The sequence below is a fragment of the Grampus griseus genome (assembly GCF_964374135.1).
Source record: "Grampus griseus genome assembly, chromosome: 18".
Classification (NCBI taxonomy): domain Eukaryota; kingdom Metazoa; phylum Chordata; class Mammalia; order Artiodactyla; family Delphinidae; genus Grampus; species Grampus griseus.
In genome coordinates, this window is record NC_139012.1 from 33,392,018 (window position 1) to 33,413,630 (window position 21,613).

Consider the following 21,613-nt stretch of genomic DNA (forward strand, 5'->3'; position numbering starts at 1 on the left):
AAACGAGAAGAAACCAAATCTAAACTGCTAATAAAAATGTATTATGTAACAAAGAGTAATATGAGTTTCAGATTCTGATCCTAACTTTTGGAATCTTGCTATATCAATTTCCATGGGATTTCAAGTCAGCTGAAAAATTACCTAATATGTGTGTGCTATGTGCGTCACACTTTTTAAATCTCATTTAAAGAGATGAAAATGAACCATTTGGAATGTCTACTGAATATATGTGTGAATTTTTAAAAGACAAAACAATAGTTTTGTAAGGTAGCATAATCTGCATCTTTCCCTCATGTTATGTCATAGGTATGAAGAAACAGGTTTTAACCAGCCTCATAAGCAGCAAGTTCAAATCAGAGTAATAGATCATTTTCTCCTCTTAATCATTTGACATTTTGGAATTTAGTAATAGTATACTACAGTAATGCTTTTGAAGACAGACTGTTGATTTATAGCAATATGTTACAGAAATCATATTCTACAGTTTACAAAAAGAAATTTTCCATTAATATATAATGGATATTAAATTATTAAGCAGAAATAATTTTCTTATTTACTAATCTACTTGAATGTCCATATCCATCTCTCCCCCTCAAAAAATTAAAAAAAACTCTGTCAGAATGGAAAATTTTGTTTTGAAAAATCTTTTAATTTTTTTTATATCAGTTGCCAATAAAAACTAAAAGCAATCCTTTGTTTTAGCAATAATTTCCTAATTATTTAGGTAACAATTCATAGTTTTTTAAAATTTGTCTTCTTATTTATATTTATTGGTTGATATAATTTTTCATACAAAATCCTTCTTTTCATATTTCCAAGTGTCCTTGTTTGATCACTTTTCTCATGGCAGTTTTTTTTTTTTTTAATCTGAACTCACAAACGTTGGTTCTGAAAATTGGAAAAGCTCTAGTGATTCTATGATGGGGTTCATAGATGCCACAGTTTGATATATGAATTATGCTATAACTCTAAAAATCATAACATTTACAATTCTGAAAGAGTTACCAAGTCCATGATTTATTCCAAAATATAATGCTGCTTTAACGTCTTGCTTTCCTGATCTTCTGATTGTGATGGGTTGATGGGGTAGTCTTGTGATTCATGAGGATGGCTCATTCATTATTTTTGAGTGGGATAAAGATAGTAGAGCTTATTTATAACTCCCTTAATTGTCTGAAGCTAGAGATGGAGGTATAAAATTCTACAACTTAGTTTGCCCTATTCTTGCTTATGTTGTATCACAAGGACAAAGATTCATTAAAGAGACCTTTAAAATGTGTTAATCTAGGTACTTTAATGAAATTTGTTTGCAAGGCAACCTATCCCACTTATTATGCTTAGTAGTATTCATACATAATGGTAATGTGACTGCTCATCTCTAAACCATTAAGGAAAGAAATATGAGAAAAGGGGGCATGATGATTAATTTGGGGTGGATGGCTTAGAAGTTTTTTGCCTTTTAAAGCAAACTATGCTTCTCTTACTTAGCCTTTTTTAAAAAACATTAAAAATTTGAATTAAAATATGCAGTAGACCAGGAACACTGTAAAATTGAGAATATACGTAGTATTTATCACCATGAATAAAGTATGTGAAATAAAATTAATGCATAGTTTCTAAGAAGTTAAAGGTTTCAGTATTTCATAAACATTATATCTAAAAAATAAATGTCTTTTAAGAATATTTTTTCCTATAGTTTAACATTCTTTATATTGTCAACCCTCTTTCTCTCCTTTCTCAGGGAAATAAATGTCCTAGATCTTTTATGATTAATCATCCCACTGTGCTTTAGATCTCATATTGTCCTTTGAATTATCATTTTTTTCCCTTCTTTTGTCTTTACTCATTCCTCTATTCTAGCTAGTTCCCCAAATACTAAATATATGCAACAAACCATGGCAATATGGCTATGAATCAAACCACCCCAAAACGTAGTGGCTTAAAATCCATGAAGATTTAGATTTTGCTCATTAATCTGAAATTTGGACAGGGACCAGCATGACTAGCTCTCTTGTAATCCTCTCAGTATCAGTGGTGATGGTTCAAAGGTTGAAGACTAGAATCATCTGAAATTTGCTGTCTCACAGGTTGGGAGGTTGATGTGGGCTGAAATGTAGTTCAAGCTCTCAGCCTGAACACCTCTCCATGTGGCCTGAGTTTCTTCACAATATCATGGCTGGATTAAGGGACAGCGTCTCAGGAGAGAGGAATCCAGACAGAAACCAAATCACTTTAATGACCTTCCTTCCAAAATCATGGAGCATCACTTCCATGGCATTATATTCATAGAGGCATCCAAGAAGACCTGCCCAATTTTCGTTTAATTTAATTTTTACTTTATATTTGAGTATAGTTGATTTACTATGTTGCATTAGTTTCAGGTTACAGCAAAGTGGTTCAGTTATATGTATACATATATCCATTCTTTTTCAGATTCTTTTCCCATATATGTTATTACAGAATATTGAGTAGAGTTCCCTGTGCTATACAGTAGGTCCTTGTTGGTTATCTATTTTATATATAGTAGTGTGTATATGTTAATTCCAAATTTCTAATTTATCCCTCCCCCACTATCTTTCCTCTTTGCTAACTGTAAGTTTGGTTTCAAAGCCTGTGAGTCTGCTTCTGATTTCCAAATAAGTTCATTTGTATTGCCTTTTTATATTTCACATATAAGTAATATCATGTGATATTTATCTTTCTCTGTCTGACTTACTTCACTTAGGATGATAATCTCTAGGTCCATCCATATTGCTGCAAATGGCATTATTTCATTCTTTTTTTATGGATGACTAATATTCCATTATATATATGTACCACATCTTCCTTACCCATTCTTCTGCCAGTGGACATTTAGGTTTCTTCCATGGCTATTGTAAATAGTGCTGCAGTGAACATTGGGGTACATGTATTTTTTTGAATTATGGTTTCCTCTGGATATATGTCCAGGAGTGGTGTTGCTGGGTCATATGGTAGCTCTATTTTTAGTTTTTTAAAGAACCTCCATACTGTTCTCCATAGTGGTTGTACCAAATTATATTCCCACCAACAGTGTAGGAGGGTTCCCTTTTCTCCACACCCTGCCTAGCATTTATTGTTTGTAGATTTTTTGATGATGGCCATTCTGACCAGTGTGAGCTGAGACCTCATTGTAGTTTTGATTTGCATTTCTCTAATAATTAGCGATGTTGAACATTTTTCACGTGCTTCTTGGCCATCTTTGTGTCTGCTTTGGAGAAATGTCTATTTAGATCTTCTGCCCATTTTTTGATTGGGTTTTTTGTTTTTTTGATATTGAGCTGCATGAGCTGTTTGTACATTTTGTAGATTAATCCCTTGTTGGTTGCATTGTTTGCAAATATTTTCTCCCATTCTGTGGGTTGTCTTTTTGTTTTGTTATGGTTTCCTCTGCTGTGCAAAAGCTTTTAAGTTTAATTAGGTCTCATTTGTTTATTTTTGTTTTTATTTTCATTACTCTAGGAGGGGGTCCAAAAAGATATTGCTGTAATTTATGTCAAAGCATATTCTGTCTAGGTTTTCCTCTAAGAGTTTTATAGTATCCAGTCTTACATTTAGGTCTTTCATCCATTTTGTGTTTATTTTTGTGTATGGTGTTAGAGAATGTTCTAATTTCATTCTTTTACATGTAGCTGTCCAGTTTTCCCAGCACCACTTATTGAAGAGACTGTCTTTTCTCCATTGTATATTCTTGCCTCCTTTGTTGTAGATTAATTGACCATAGGTGTGTGGGTTTATCTCTGGCCTTTCTATCCTGTTCCATTGATCTATATTTCTGTTTCTGTGTCAGTACCATACTGTTTTGACTACTTGGTAGTATAGTTTGAAGTCAGGGAGCCTGATTCCTCCAGCTTTGTTTTTATTTCTCAGGATTGCTTTGGCTATTTGGGATCATTTGTGTTTCCATACAAATGTTAAAATTTTTTGTTCCAGTTCTGTGAAAACTGCCATTGGTAATTTAGTAGGGATTGCATTGAATCTGTAGATTGCCTTCAGTTGCATAGTCACTTTGATAATATTGATTCTTCCAAACCAAGAACGTGGTTTATCTTTCCATCTGTTTGTGTCATCTTCAATTTCTTTCATCAGTGTCTTATAGTTTTCAGAATACAGGTCTTTTGCCTCCTTAGGTAGGTTTATTCTTAGGTATTTTACTTTTTGATGTGATAGTAAGTGGGATTAGTTCTTAATTTCTCTTTCTGCTCTTTCCTTGTTAGTGTATAGAAATGAAAGAGATTACTGTGTATTAATTTTATATCCTGTAACTTTGCAGAGCTCATAAATGAATTCAGTAAAGTTGCAAGACCTGCCCAATTGTAATAGAAGGTTAAATAGATCTACTTCTTGATGGAGTACTGGCAATGTACTGAAAGAGCTTGAGAGAGAAGTACTGCTGTGGCCATATCTGCAAAATGCAGTCTTTCAGTCTGTCCATAAGAATTCATATTCCCCACATGTAATATGGGGAATATGAATTCTCACCCTCCTCCAAGAACCCCCTAAAATCCCATTTTAGAATCAGATTCATGCTCAGATATCAGGATCTCTTCATCTAAATCAAGTATGGGTACTGATGAGGCCCCTCTGGAACATTTCTTCAAGTATAGTCCCTTCAGTACAGTTCTCAATCTGAAGACCTGAGAACTAAAGAGCGATCTCTTCTTCTCCACTCCCAACATATAATTGTGAGACAGACCTTGATAACCACTATAGACACTTCCATCAGAAAAGGGGAAACGGGGCCTACAGTAGTCACTAATCCACAGAAATTCTGAAATCCAGCTGGATAACCCATTGCTAGTTCCTGGATTGGGCTCAGTACTACTGCCTGGAGATCCATCATAGCTCTTTGCTCTTTGGACTCTTGGGTCTGCCTTCTGGGACACCCTTCATTAATCCATAAAAAGTGGCTGGGATTTGCCACTGAGTACTTTTCTCAATCTCCTTCTTGCCCTTAGTAGTATGGGGATCCAAATATCTCTTTTCATCTCCTTATCTGTGTTTGTTAGTTCAAGTCGGCAGTATTTCTAGTAGTAAAGTTCTCTTTAAACTTTGTGAATTTCCTATGACTGCTACTGGATTTTGGTCCATTAAACAAAGGGCACACCCATGATAAGCGATTTTCTAACTTAGGCTTCCTGTAAGGTTGTTGATTGACATTATCCCTAAGATTCTTAGATTCTTAGAGTCATCTTTGATTTGATCTCTGTCCTGAAACTCTTTCTATATTTGAGAATCATGTTGTGGTTCAGTCTTGTAGTTTTAACTCAGTAAGTCTGGGCTCCTTCATATATTTTCTAAATTTTGCTGGAAAATAGAATTATTCCTTTTTAATCTATTTCTCTTCTCTCATTTTATAATATCAACAAGAAGCCGAGTGGACTTTCAGTATTTTTCCTGAAAACCTCCTTATCATATAATTTATCATCTATCTACGAATCATCTAATTTATCAGGAATTTTACTCTTTTCCATGTCATCACAAGCAATAGGGCTGCTAAATTTTCTGTTACTACATAACAAGAATTCCCTTACTTCCAGATACCCACAACATTTTTGTCATTTTTGTTTAAACCCTTACTAACAGCCTCCTCGGGGGCTATTAATTTTTTTTAACAAAAATCCTTTAACAAAATGCTCTTCTCAAAGTTTTTCCAGCTTCTACCTACTGCCTGATCCCAAAGCAAGTTTTAGGCTTTGTTATAGCAGCATACCACCTCAAGTACCAAAATCTGTTCCTATAATTATGGCTGTACAACAAACCATCACGAAAACTTAGTTTCTTTATATATTCATATGTAATATGTATTATATAAATATTGCATAATATTGCCAAATCTGCAATCTGGGCAAGTTCAACAGAGATAGCTCATGTCTCTACTACTCAAAGGCTGGGAGCTGGAATCATCTATAAGATATTCAACTACATGTTCAGAAGTTGATGCTGGCTGTCACCCGAGATTTTTTAGTGGAGGCTATCTACATCTGACCATATCATATGGCTTGCATAGCCTCACACATGGTTGTTGCTTTGAAAGGCAAGCATTCCAAAATAGGTAGACAAGCAGAAGCTAGATCTCCTTTATGACCTAGCCTTCAGAGATACTCATTGTCATTTCCTCCACTTTCCATACATCATGCATCACAAAGGCCACATCAGTTTCAATGGCAGGAGAAATAGAGTCTGCTTCTTGATGGAAGAGTAGCAAAGTTCTGCAAGAGAATGTGGAACCAGAATTATTGCTCTCTATTATTCAAAAATACAGTCTTACAGTCTGTCACATATTATTACTATTTCCTTACCTTAAATTCCTATCTCAACTAACTGTAATCTTGCTTCTTATCCTTACCTTTAAAACAAAGAAACAAACTTGCACTCAGCTAAGAGAACCAATGATCTTCAACCTTTCATAGAAGTTAATGATTTTCAGTCTTCAAATTGTTTGATTTATATGCTTTATTTGACAATATTGGTAATCACCCAATTCATGAAATATATTCTCTATTGTCCTCTGCCTCTATACTGAGTATCATCTTTGATCATTTTCCTCGAATATTCTTTGTCAATAACTGATGCCTTTTTTTTTTTTTTGCCTGCTCCTTAAAAGTAGTTTTCTCGGGCTTCCCTGGTGGCACAGTGGTTGAGAGTCCACCTGCCGATGCAGGGGACACGGGTTCGTGCCCCAGTCCGGGAGGATCCCACATGCCGCAGAGTGGCTGGGCCCGTGAGCCAAGTAATTTTCTCCAAAACTTGGACTTCAGTTCATTTCTCTTCTTATTCTGCATTTTCCTCTAAGCAATCTTCTAAAACTGAGTCTCCAGTACGTATTTCCACTTGCTACTTCTTTCTTAAATTTGAGATTCCAAAAATTGATTGGACATTTCAACATGAGAATTTCACAGCTACTTTATATTCAACATTTATAAAACCCAGGCTCTGTATCTTTACTCATAAAATGTAATCCTCTTCTCATATTTCCCAACTTGGCTAAAGCTTTTACTCTTCACTAAATCCCAACATAAAAAATCTAGTCTTCTACCTTCTGCCTTCAACAGTACAAAGTGAAACACAGATTTATTTCTGTCTTATGGCTCACACACCCAGCTTGAGGACAGGGCCCTATAGCATCTTGTTCAACCTATATCCAGGTAAATTTCCCACCTAGGTTGCACTAATCATCCAAACTATATCAGAGCCTAAAAATGCACTTTATACTCACATAACTTTGCTCACATTTTTACTCCTATTTTAAATTGTTCCCACTCATCATCAGTCTGGGAAGCATGAGTACATCCTCCATTATTCCACAGATATCCCCTCTCTAACAAAACCCATTTGACTTCTCAATAACTTCTTAACAAAAATAACAACTTGCTCCTTTGTGGTCATACACTATTTTTGTGTCAGTCTCCACAAAACTGTGAGCTTCCTGCGGTCAAGAACAATTTATTATTAATCTCTCACTCCTTTACATGTATAATTACAAGTCACCAATTTTAATCTAATTGACTTTTAAACAATCTACACTGTTACCTTAACTTTGACTTCTACAAATTACCTTGCTACACTTAACTCATACTTTGGAATATTTTCTATTGAACAAAGTTTGAAGTAAATGTAATGGAAATATTTGACAACTGCCATATATGTGTTTTGGTAGCATTTCCATCTTTGTATGTTTAGCAGTGTTTGTGCAAAGATATGAGTATTTTATTGTGGTGGTTTTCAAACTGTGCTCCACGGAACCCCTCCATGGAGGAGCCTCAGTAGCTTCTCTGAGCAGGGGCTTGATTATGCAGAATCTAAGCACAGCCTTTCTTACCTGTCAACCCACCAGAACAATTTTACAGATTAGACTTTTGGACACATCTTTATTTTAGAAAGGTTTCTATTATTGAAATATTTTAAAGCACTGTTTATTGATTTTTGCCTTTATTCTTTTTGTTTTCTTAAAGAGCTAAACTGGACAAAAAAGACTAATAGTACTGAAAGAAATGGTTAGCCTCATAATTTATGGATAATTTGTTAGACATTAAAAAAATCTCAGTTGGCTGTCCCAGAACTTAAAGCTGTTGAATACATGTGCAACTATGACAAAAGAGAATAGAATTTAAGAATATAAAATAAATTGCAGAGATTTTTCTGAAAAGCAAACTATTTCAATAATTAGAGATTTTATAACATTTTATCACTGTGGAAAAGAAATCTGCACTTATAAATATCATATATTGTTTGATTTTCACATCTCTGACTTTAACTTTTTGGAAATATATTTTTATATAAGTATGGAAGATGTCCTCCATTCATAAGTAATTAATTAGTTGAATTGAAATGATGAAAGTTCTGTTTCAAGATTATGTGTCTTCTATAATAACACATTAACATCACTTGTAAAATCCATGGACTTTTAGGAATCTTATGAGAGGGTCTACATTTCATTGTGCCTTAACCGACACACCCATCTTCTATACTTTATTTCCCCAGGGATGGGAATGGGACTCTACAAACCAAATTTCTCTTTTGCCAACTGGCCCTCCCTTAGGCTGCTAATCATGAGTGCCTGAGGGAACCTACAGGAGAAAAAGAGAAAGTGGGGCATCATTCTCTCCTGTTTGTTTTCAACTACTCTCAACAACACCCAGCAGAGCTTCTTTACCCTGACCGACAATCACAGATTGCTCCAGTAGCAGTAATTGATTTGTTTGCAGTTGTTCCAACACTTCCAGAAATAACCTCATCAAACCCTCCAGAGACAGTGATATCAGTTGCCTGATACCCCCTCCTTGAATTGAATTGGGTACCAGCCTCATACAATCCCTCTTCCCAGCTTAGAGACCCCACACCATCGAAGTAGACCCACCCCCATCGAAGACCCCACCCACAACCTCCTCAAGCGACTGAGTTATGGCTTCTCTAAGACTCAAGTTTAATAATACTAACCTCTTTCTTTGGTTCACCTAGTCCTAGGTGTGAAAGTTGCTTCTTATGGTTACCTCTTACCTCTTTGTTTTCTAAAAAGCAAGGAGGTAATGTTACTTTATTTTTCCTTTGTATATTATAGGCATTAATAGGAATATGTTGGATAAAACAAAATAGTGTACTGTTTTGATATTATTTATATTTTCCTCCAAAGTTACCTACAGTAGTTTTGTTTAACACATTTATATATTCATACATTTTAACCTTGCCAATGTTAAAATTCTTAAAATTTTAACTGTAGTTCATAAAACTAACTTATTGTCCTCAAATAATCTCATTTTATATGCTAATTCTTTCCTCTGTCTCTTTTGCCTAAGGAGAGTCAAACTTTCCCTGGGGCGATAGGGCATTTGTCCAGTGATGTATAGAGTAACTTGTACTTTCCAATGTCTTAGAGACATTCCTGAGAAGAAGAGAGAATGATGACCTCCATTTTGTATAATGTTTCCAGAAACTTTGCTCATTTATTTCCATCTGTTTGTCAGAGCTAGGTCAACCCTAAAGATACTCCCTCTCACCCCTTTTTTTTTTTTTTTTTTTTTTGTAAAAAGGAAGAAAGGCAAACAAATATTTAGTTAAACACAGACTGGGACATTCAAGAAAAAGGTGATCCTATTGATAATAGGAAACTTAGCAGCCATAACAGTTTCACTATCGAATACATATCAGTCACTCAAATAACAATTATATAAATGTTTTAAGTTTTCCTTGTAAAATGAACTTTTAATGTTGGCAGGCGCTTGAATCAGGCATGAATTTCCAAGGAAAATATTTAGAGTACCTTTGGATGCACTTGAATACAGAAAGAAAGGCTACTTTATTAACATATACACACTACTATATATAAAATAGATAACCAACAAGGACCTACTGTATAGCACAGGGAAGTATACTCAATATTTTGTAATAACCTATAAGAGAAAAGAATCTGAAAAAGAATATATATTATATATATATATATACTATGTATGTATGTATAACTGATCACTGTGCTGTATCCCTGAAACTAACACAAAATTTGAAACAAGAAACTTCACACTAATGTTTGAAATTACATAGAAATTGTAAGAATAGAAAGATAAGGTGGATATTGAAAAGTGGAAAAAGTAGAATTTGAACATAAAATTACAGTCTGAAAAGTTGGAAGGGTATAAGGCAGCAGGTAAGTTTTAACTTATCTATTGTAAATTTAACATGTGAATCTTATCTTTTTAGGAAGATACATTGCAAGAGAGTATAGACAGCATTTCTGAAACATGACAGTGAGTTACAACTCAGGATGGTGAGGTAGCAGACAGGAAGAAGTAGAAGCAGATTTTCTGGTATGTTCCTCATAGTTTGGTAATATGAGTGACAGTGGAATAGAGAAAAGATGAACAGAGTAGAGGTCTCACATCTTTCATTTCTATAATATTTTCAGTATATATACTTCTGAGTTTTTAAAATACAAACCATCAAACACAGCTAGTGTCATGTACTCCAAATTTACTTTGGATATGACTTAAGGTTAACAGTGACAAAGAATGAAGTTTGAGTTACTATTCTTTTGCATATGATTTTAAGATTATGAAAAATGTGAGGTCAAAAAGTCCTTATCCATTAGTTCTGAAAATGCCCTCATTTGACCGTGATTGACAATTTTTGACAATGATTGACGGACTCTGTAAGCCGTGATAAAAAATGACAGCCTTGAGTATTTTGAACAAGTTATATTTTAAAGGAATTAAGTTGCTAATGGATTAACAGTGGTCAATGAAGAAGGAGCGGGCCATTACTTTTTATGGATTACGGGATTATCATTCCTTATAGAACATTGATAGTGATTCTCACAAGTCCTTCCTGAGATTCCAATGCAACAGAATTCTCTTTCAGATAAGATTTTCCTTTATGTGAAGCCCAAGTTAACCTGTTAGTTCACTCACTATGCTTTAGGATGTTGATAATTCACTGCAGAACACTGAGGTCCTCGTTTCATAGTCTAATATCATCTTTCTGAATACACACATAGTACTTTTTCTCAAATTCATGAAAAATGACAGGACAATTAAACCAAAATCATATCCAGATATCACACTCCCTCTGGACTCAGATTCACATTATTATTATAATTCTGACTAGTTTTCTAATGAGTTAACAAATTCTTTGGTCTTGTAGCATAAAGTTAATGTACCCATTTTTAGTTCTTAAAGAAAATCAAGCTTCTACTATGAGCTTCATTCATCTAGGCTCTTATCTAGGAAAAAAGGATGATTTTTGCAGTATCTAAGGCACATAAGAGTCAAGCCAAGTAACTTTTCAACAAATCTCTCAGTAAAATTTTGTCCCCTAAGAAAATGCTTCTTCTTAAACTTCTCCAATTTTGTCAATAGTATTAATATACTTTAAATAAATAATTATCAGCATTTATTCATCTTGCTTTTTCACTCTCTACAGCCAGTTCCAGTTTGTTTCTAAATATTGCTAACTTTCTTTCTATAACATTTCTTGTATTCTTCATTTTCTTCTAATTTCCACAGTCATCACCTTTTCTGTTGTTCATATCATTGAGAGTAGATAATACAATGGCCTCCATTAGGTCCAAAACCAAATTGTCACCAATGCAAAATAAGGAAATCATGCTTAACAGCAGTAACATGTATGGAAAAGCACAGGAGTAGTGGTTGACAATACATTTAATGTTGAGCAAAAAGCTTATTATCCCGGGTTGCATATTAGAAAGACAAGCATTAAAAAATTGAGTTTAGGACAATACGATATAACAAGCTTTGGGATTTCATGATCTAGATTTGAATCTTGATTGTGTGATCTTAACTCACAGTTAGATTTCTCATCTGCAGAATGGAGATAATAATAATAACTATCATTTATTTTGTGTTTATCATGAGCCAGGCAATAAGTGCTTTATATGTCTCACTTCATTTAACCTTCATAGTAACCCTGCTAAATAAATAACATTATTATCCTCACATTACAGAGGAAAATATTAAGTCTGAAGATGGCAAATTAATTTTTTTCCAGTATCACACAAGTAATATGTGACAGAACATGAATTCTAAGCTCTGGCCTCTGATATCAGAGCCTGTGGTTTCATCATTGAGACTTGAGTGAGATTATGCATGTTCACAACTGACATGGGTCAGGTACATAGCAATTGTTTAGCAAAAGTTGGTTTCATTTCCTTGTAATTTTGTGACAGGGGAAAACGTTTTGTATTCTACTACAAGTTAATCACTGAAGGAATGTTGCCTATAAGCTTAAATTATACATAATGGCCCATCTCTGGGAACCCTGCTTCCCACGTAATGAGCATTAAGTTAAAATACTGTTTAGCTCACAGGAAACATCCTGAGCAGTTCCACCTGTGAATGACTGCAGGGAAGAAGAAATTAACACATCCCCTCCAGAGGCTGATGGGAACCAGGAAGTGTTTGACTTTCCTCCCTCCCCTTTTAGTATAAAAGGAGCCTGAATTCTAACTCAGGCAAGATGATTCCTTGGGGCACGAGCCCACCATCTTCTTGGTTACATGGCTTTCTGAATAAAGTCGTTAATCCTCACCCCAACAACTCTTCTCTTGATTATTGGCCTGTCATGCGGCGAGCTTAGACTTGGTAACAATTTCATTATATAGTGTGCTTGTTGGAACATACTTTAGCTACTAGATTCATTTCAAGCTTCCGCATTAAGAATGCGTTGTCATCTGAAGTGAGCTAAACCCTTTGAAGAATGAGTAGGAAATTGAAATGCATCATACGTAGCCACAGTGAAGTGTTGGGCATGTTCAGTCTGAAGGAAAAAGGACACTGAAAGCACATGATACCTGACTTCAAGGTAAAAAGAAAGAAAGACAGAGAGAGAGACAGAGAGAGAGAGAGAGAGAGTGTTGTATATGACCCCAACAGAATAGAACTTGATGGGTGAATAAAATATTTATTTTAAATCATTGGGAAAGTTCTTTCTAGTAAACAGAATTGCCCAAGGGTGGATGGACTGCCTCAGGAAAAAATATTCCGATTGTTTTCTGAAACACAAAAGCAGCATACTACACATGGGCTTGGTTACATTCAGAGTCTTTGGCTAGAATCATCTTTTTATGAGATTGCTGGTTGAATACTTGAGCTCAATTATATCATCATGCTTTCCATCCTTTGTCAAGCTCTACCCAGGGCCCAAACGTGATAGCCCTCAGCCACTTGTCTTACCGGTACCCTATCATCCTCTCATCTTCACAGTTTTGGTGTCCCATCACTCTCCTAATTGTTTCCCCACTGCTACATCTTTTGTCAACACTTTCCATTTGTTTGCCAGAAACTCTGATCCATTATTAACAAACTACTGTATAGCATCATTCTCTTCACCCAGTGCCCTATTTGCCTACTTGTCTACAAAAATGTGACATTCTCATGAATCAAACTTTCCTCCTGTTTCACACTCCTGTGTCAGTAGCCCACTTTCCCCCATCTTTGTACCACAGGGTTAAGACATGGGTTTAGCTTCTTGACCTTCGGGGCCATTCCAAACAATTACTCTTTAATTCCCCACAAGCATGTCTTCAAGGCTCCTGTCATGTAGCTATGTAGCCCTCTGTCTGTCCTTGCTGTTTTCTTAAAGTCTCCACATTTTTTGAGAATTTTGCTATTTTGCTCACTAGTTGACTAGGCAGATTGTAATATATACATTACTGAGTAATCCATGCATTGTGGACTAGCCCTTCAGTTCCTTGCTCTTCATAGCTCCAGGTTCCTTTTCTTCTGCTGTCTTTCAGAAGTGTATTTCCAAGATTATACTCTAGATAATTCTCACAGCTGTCATTGAGCCTGACATACACCAAAAAATGTATCTGGTTAATACATTATCCCCTTATGTTACCCTACCCAGATTCACTGTTGGAATTGAAACTTGAACATCTCACTTCAAACATCTCAATTTATCTGATTCAAATCTCCTATGCTTTTCTCTTACTCTTTACAACCTCTTTCTCTGATCCTCCTGGACAATTTCTGTCTCCCATCTGAAATTTACCTCCTTCCCTAGGTGCTTTAGATTCCATGACCCATCTTTTCAGTTGCTTAGTTGCTTTTATTCTTTTGTTTCTTACTCTCATTCTTTCATCTTATGCTGAAAAAAATCAGCTTCTGGAAAGACTCAAGCCCTTCCCATCTTAAAACGATGTCACCCTTGAACAAACATTCTCCTCTAGCCACCATTACTGGTCCCCTTTGTAGGTAAAAGTCTTGAAACTTCTTGAAAAAACCCTACAGTTGGTATTTCCACTTCCTTTCATCCCATTCATTCCTTATCCCACTCTAATCTGGCTTCTGGCTCCCCCCCTTCACTGAATCTACTTGCACTGATATCTACATTGCCCTCAGTGTACCAGATCCAGTGAAATATTTGCTGTGTTCATCTCACTTCATCTCTCTATGGCAATTATTATGTTGAACATACATTCCTTCCTGAAATCCTCTTCCCTCTGAGCTTCTGTGAACCTTCTCTCCTAGAGTCCCTCCTTTCTCTCTGTTTTTCCTCTTCTATCATCTTCCAGTACTCTTGTTTCTCCACCTAGATTTAATATATTATATACTCTCCCTAAAAGACCATAGGCAAATTCAAAACATTCAGCTACCACACATGCACTGGTAGTTCTCAATTTCCAGGCAAGGAATAGCAGAATCAGAGCACCACCCTTCTGTATCAGACTGCTTTGTAAACATCTCCACATGTCTGAACCACATGCCACTGCCTAAACTCAACTTTTCAGCCTTTCACCGGAAACTTCTTCTCTTCCTTTGCTGCCCATCTCAGCGTCTGGCACCATGTTGTCCCAGTCAGAAATGTGAGTCATTTTGCATTTCTTTCTTTCTTCTCCCCACATCTACTCTGTCACAAGGTATTATTTCATTTATTTAAAAACATTTTATCAAGCACTTGTTATATACTATGACAGAAGAAAGATGCATAGAAAAGGAATTAGACAATAATGAGGATGCGATGTTATGAAAATACATGTAAGCTCAGAGAGTCAGATTGAGTAGGCTTGCTTCACATCTCCAAGCCCATCTTTGTCCTCTCCTTTCCTTTTCCACAGTCACTCCTGCTTTTCTTCTACTTTGCTGCAGTTCTATGCAGTCTGGACCCTTTAATCTGTCTTCCTCACTGTTGTCACAGTGACCTTTACAAAATGCCATTTGATCACGTCACTGGCTGACTTTCAAACCTTAAGTTGTTCTCAAGGCTGTCATGCTGTAGTTCACAGTTCACGGCTGAACATCCGTGTAGTTCAGCCCTTCACATTTAGGCCCCGGACTTGTTTCCAACCTCATCTTCGACCATTGCTTCACTTGTTTTCAGGTCTTCCTCACATGGTGTCTTTACCTGGAGCATGTGAGATTGTTTCATACCTCTGCACCTTCTCACTTATTATTGCCTTTTCCTAGAATACACCTTCCCTTATTATGCTCATCCAGCTAATTTCCAGGATGTCTTTCCTGATGAGCACTACCTCAAGCCTTATCTATCCTTCCTTTGCTTCCATATCTCCTTTTGCATACAATTCTGATGGCAATTATCAATTCATTCACCAAGTATTTATTGAGCACCATATATCATGCTTTAATTTACCTGTCTTTTTTCTACACCACACTGTAAGTTCCCTGAGTGGAAAGATTATATTTTATTTTAGGATGGAGTCCCAGAACCTAGTATAGGTATATAAAGAGATGGCATGCAATAAATATATGTTAAATGAATGGGTTCCCATCACAAGAGTCACTTAAAGAAGTATATTGTATTAATGGAATTTATTGGGAGACCCATCAATAGTTACTAGGATCTCTGGTCCTAGAACCAGGCTGTTTATATGAACCATAGGTTTAACACATTAACTCTATGTCCTTGGAGAGTTTAATCTCCACTCCTATAAATGTAGATAATAGTAGTCTCTACCTTACAGAATTGTTAGACGATTACATTAATTCATACACATACATATAATGCACTTAAAACAGGGTCTGGCCATAGTAAGAATTCAATAAATATCAGAAATAGTTGTAACCAGAGGTCCAACACCCACAAAGTGTCTACTTCATTATTAGACATTAGGCTTCAGAATCAGACATCTTGTTGATTTAGCTGATCTTCAACATTCCTTCAAACTCTAAGGTTCTAGGTATATATGATAATCGTCACACATTTCATGTAGTATTTGAATAATGTCATACAGAGTGAAGTAAGTCAGAAAGAGAAAAACAAATACCGAATGCTAATGCACATATATGGAATTTTAAAAAGTGGTACTGATGAACCTAGTGGCAGGGCAGGAATAAAGATGCAGATGTAGAGAACAGACTTGAGGGCATGAGGGGCAGGGGAAGCTGGGATGAAGTGAGAGAGTAGCACTGACATACATACACTACCAAATGTACAAAGGATGGCTAGTGGGAAGCTGCAACATAGCATAGGGAGATCAGCTCGATGCTTTGTGATAGCCTAGAGGGGTGAGATAGGGAGGATGGAGGGAGGCTCAAGAGGGAGGGGATAAGGGGATATATGTATACATATAGCTGATTCACTTTGTTGTACAGCAGAAACTAACACAACATTGTAAAGCATTTATACTCTAATAAAGATGTGAAAAAAAGTAAATTAAAAAATTAAAAACTATAACCTTCATTGTAAATAATACCAAATTCTTTTTGGTGGAACAGTGGGAGGACTGAAAGTAAGCTAGATCTGATACATGCCAATTACAATTAATTACAGAAATTAATTTAATATTTAGTCTGACCTCATTCCCTACTGACTTATCTCCTCATTCCCTATTGAGCTTATGATTTATAGGAAAATTATAAATCAATTTTTTCAAAGCCTGATAGCATGTGGAAAATTCAGGTATGATCCAGGTAGGTCTCTATGACCTAGGTATGACTCTAGAAGCAGGAAGAATCTTAAGACAGTGTTATAACTTGATGCCTGATGAATAGTTGAACAAGTGTTCCTAATATTCTTTCTGCATTTCAAGAGTACTAAATAAATAATCATTAAAATTTGTGTTATCCCTTCATCTTTGCTTTCTCTTTCTCTCATCTTTGCTTTCTCTCAAGAATTTAGTTTGTTCCCTTTACTACATTGACTGTGCTAAGCTTACCATCCCAAAACATTCTACCAGCTCCAATAAACCAACTCAAATGCACCACAAAAATACCTAAAAACTTGCAATATCTTGACTGATGTTGAGTAAGCCTTGAATAGGGATGTGGAGCGTGGAAATTCAACAGTTAAATATTATATATATTAGTATAAAATTTGAATATTCAGGACTTCCCTGGTGGTACAGTGGTTAAGAATCCACCTGCCAATGCAGGGGACACAGGTTCAAGGAAGATCCCACATGACATGGAGCAACTAAGCCCGTGCACCACAACTACTGAGCCTGCGTTAGAGCCCGTGAACCACAACTACTGGGCCCACGTGCCACCACTACTGAAGCCCATGCACCTGGAGCCCGTGCTCCACAACAAAGAGAAGCCACTGCAATGAGAAGCCTGCTCACTGCAACGAAGAGTAGCTCCCACTCACTGCAACTAGAGAAAGCCCATGTACAGCAACAAAGACCCATGCAGCCAAAAATAAATAAATAATTTTTTTTTTAAATTGAATATTCGGGGCTTCCCTGGTGGCACAATGGTTGAGAGTCCGCCTGCCGATGCAGGGGACACGGGTTCGTGCCCCGGTCCAGGAAGATCCCACATGCCGCAGAGCGGCTGGGCCCGTGAGCCATGGCCACTGAGCCTGCACGTCCGGAGCCTGTGCTCCGCAACGGGAGAGGCCACAGCAGTGAGAGACTCGCATACCGCAAAAAAAAAAAAAAAAAAAAAAAAAAAAAAAAAAAAAAAAAAAAATTGAATATTCAAATATCCTAACCATCTACAAAAGGTTTTATCATTATTATTGGTTATAGAATTTTCTGTTTTTAGATTTATTAATTCATTCAATAATGGTTTTTGGATTTTCAATTACTACCTGATATATGCCAGACACCATTTTACTACTGGGGATACAACATAGTACGAAAGAGGCAACAATTCTTACCTTCATGGTGCTTAAATACATAAGTATACAAACATATAAATATATGTGCTTTATATATCCTATAATATACGGCAAATTAGTAAGAGAAAAGATGAGCTAATAAAATATAGCATCAGGATTTAAACTGACAATTCACACAAAAACATAATAAGCATGTGGGAAATATTTCAGTAATCAAATGGAAATTTTAAAAAATGAAATACAAATTTCCACTTTCAAATAGGCAAAACATATATACATATATACATACATATATATGTTTTGCTGTAGTTTATGAGAAAAAATTGACAATATGTAGAAAGACTTAAAAACATGCATATTCCTCGATTCAGAAATTCTTGAACTAAGAATATGACATAAGAATTTTTTATATAAAATTTGTTATTTTTATTTGCTTGTGCCGGGTCTTAGTTGCTGCGTGTGGACTCCTTAGTTGTGGCATGCGAACTCTTAGTTGCAGCATGCATGTGGGATCTAATTCCCTGGCCAGAAATCAAACCCAGGCCCCCTGCACTGGGAGCTTGGAGTCTTAGCCACTGTGTCACCAGAGAAGTCCCAAATTTGTTATTTTTAAATTTGTTTGTTACTACCTTTTTGATTTTTTTCTTCCAGTTTTATTGAGATATAGCTGGCATACAGCACTGTATAAGTTTAAGGTGCACAGCATAATGATTACATACATCATGAAATGTTCATCACAATAAGTTTGGTGAACATCAATCATCTCACATAGATACAAAATTAAGCAAATAAAAAATTTTTTCTTGTAGTGAGAACTCTTGGCTTTACTCTCTTAACAATTTTCATACATAATATACAGCAATGATAGTTACATTTATCATATTGTACAGTGCATCTCATACTTATTTATCTTATAACTGAAAGTACATACATTTTGACTGCCTTCAGCCAATTCCCCCTACCCTCACACCACAACTCTGGTAACCACAAATCCGATCTCTTTTCTGTGAGTTTGTTTGTTTGTTTTTCAAGTATTAATATAATTGACCTATAACACTATGATAGTTCCTGTTATACAACGTAGTGATTTACTATTTCTATATATTTCAAAATTATGACCACTGTTAAGTCTAATTATATGTCACCATACAAAGATATTACATAGTTATTGATTATATTACCCACTATGTATTTTTCATACCCATGATTCATTGATTTTGCAACTGGAAGTATATACCTCTTAATCTCCCTCAACTATTTCTTTCCTCCCCTCATCTCTCTCCCCTTTGGCAATCACCTGTTTATTCTCTGGGCCTTGCAGTCTGTCTGTCACTAGATCCACCACTCTTAACCAGCCATTGTCCTAAGCTGCCGCTCCATGAAAGAATACAAGAATGTTCCCTGAAACATTGTAACAGCAAAAGAAAGCAGAAAGGAAATTGTATACTCAACAGTAGCAGATGAGTTAAATAAATTATGACTTATACATACACAAGGAAGACAAGTCAGCTTTTAAAATGTTTTATATTATATTTGCTGACAGGATATATTGTTGTATTTTTTTAAAGTGTACTCAAAAATAGGCATTCAGTGGGATTCCATTATGAGGATAGTGAGATTTTAACCTTTTTGTTTTGTTTTATTTGCTTTTACTTATTTTTCCTCAACAAAAATAACTTGCTTTCATAATAATAATAATATATTATTATATACTTATAACATGTAGTCCATGCCTGGCTTTTACAGTTAAGATTCTGGTGCCAAAACTGGGCAATAATACTACACTAGATACAGAAGTCTGTCTTATTAAAGCTTTCATACTGGAGGTGTTACATTTTTAACATGAATCAATTTAATGTAAATATCTTTTATATATTTTAAAGGGTCTGAAAGAGAAGTACCTTTCTAAACATACCTACGTAGTTTTCTGGCAAAAATTCCTAAAATATCTTTTACCCATTAAAATCTCAAGAGGACTACACAAATTATATTAGTTCCTGAACTGCAAAAAGCCATAATGAACTTAATATTATTACTTTCCAAAATATAGACCAGTTCTTAATAGACTATTTTACAATAGGAAGTGCCTTTGGGAGTCAGTATAACAAAATTAAGATCAGTTTATAAAGGCTTACAAACGGTCTGGTGGCAGCATTAAAATGTCCAATGTAATTATTTGTAAGTTCTTTTATTGACACATCATCTTCATTCCCAGGCTTGGTTTGTAATGAAGTGGACTGACAGATCTCTGACTTTTCTTCCAGAAATTGCATTTGTATTGTGCTGTTTTCCTAATATATAAAGGCTACTTAAATTTATCTTAGTCAAAGTCAAACTTAAAGTTGTTAGAGCTGAGATGGGAGACTGTTCAAAGTTTGTCTTCAGTTATTTAATCTGAAAGTAGTTACTGAGGCAAATTCAAACATAGTCATCATGCTGTCAGCTCCAATGGGCAGGAGATCCTTCAGTGGCTTATTCTTCTAAATAGTCTTCTCTACACAGTCCAGATTGAGACCCCTGCTACCCAAGGTGGAGTCTGCCAGTCCATCTCTTTACATCTTCAGGAGTTTGGTTTCTGTTTGGTCTCTGTTCTCAAATCTAGCATCCTTCTTACTTTCCCCTTAATGTTCAAGGCTGGCTAAAGCAGATGCTACTTTTATCACATGGTGTAGTCTAATGCAGAGATTGGTCAAACAATTTTGAACATCTAAGGGCATATGTATATCATCAAAAAATTGAAATTAAAATGACATTGAGATTTAATAACCAGGTCCTTTAGAAATACACCTCCGTGACTTCCCCGGTGGAGCAGTGGTTAAGAATCCGCCTGCCAATGAAGGGGACACAGGTTTGAGTCCTGGTCTGGGAAGATCCCACATGCCATGGAGCAACTAAGTCCCGTGGGCCACAATGACTGAGCCTGCACTCTAGAGCCCACAAGCCACAACTACTGAGCCTGCATGCCACAACTACTGAAACCCGCGAGCCTAGAGCCCATGCTCCGCAACAAGAGAAGCTACCACAATGAGAAGCCGGTGCACTGAAACAAAGAGTAGCCCCCACTCGCTGCAACTAGAGAAAGCCCACGAGCAGCAACAAAACCCAATGCAGCTGAAAATAAATAAATAAATTTATTTTAAAAAGAAGAAAAGAAATACCCCTTGGGTTTTTTCTATAGTGAATTTTATTAAAGACACTAAACACCCTCTTCAGTGCTCTGTTTTTAAAAATAAGTCATGTTACAATGCCTCAGAATGATTTGTATCAATAAATATAATGTTTATAATTAAATACAGAAATATTTATGAAAATGCACTTTATATTCTGAGTTGTTTCATATTTGTAAGCAAAAACTCTTGAGGATGTCTCGGTAGTTCCATATTCATTGTCATAGCAGTGCTCACCAAGATTTGGAAATGATTTCTTGTTAAGATAAGACTTTCTAAGAGAAAGCCTAAAAGAAAATTTATTCCTAAAGTAGGATGAGAAAGGCCTCTGATTTATAGGGAAACTACTGGGAGAGTTGAGTTATGTGAAAGTCTGAGGATGTGTGGTGGCTATTGAT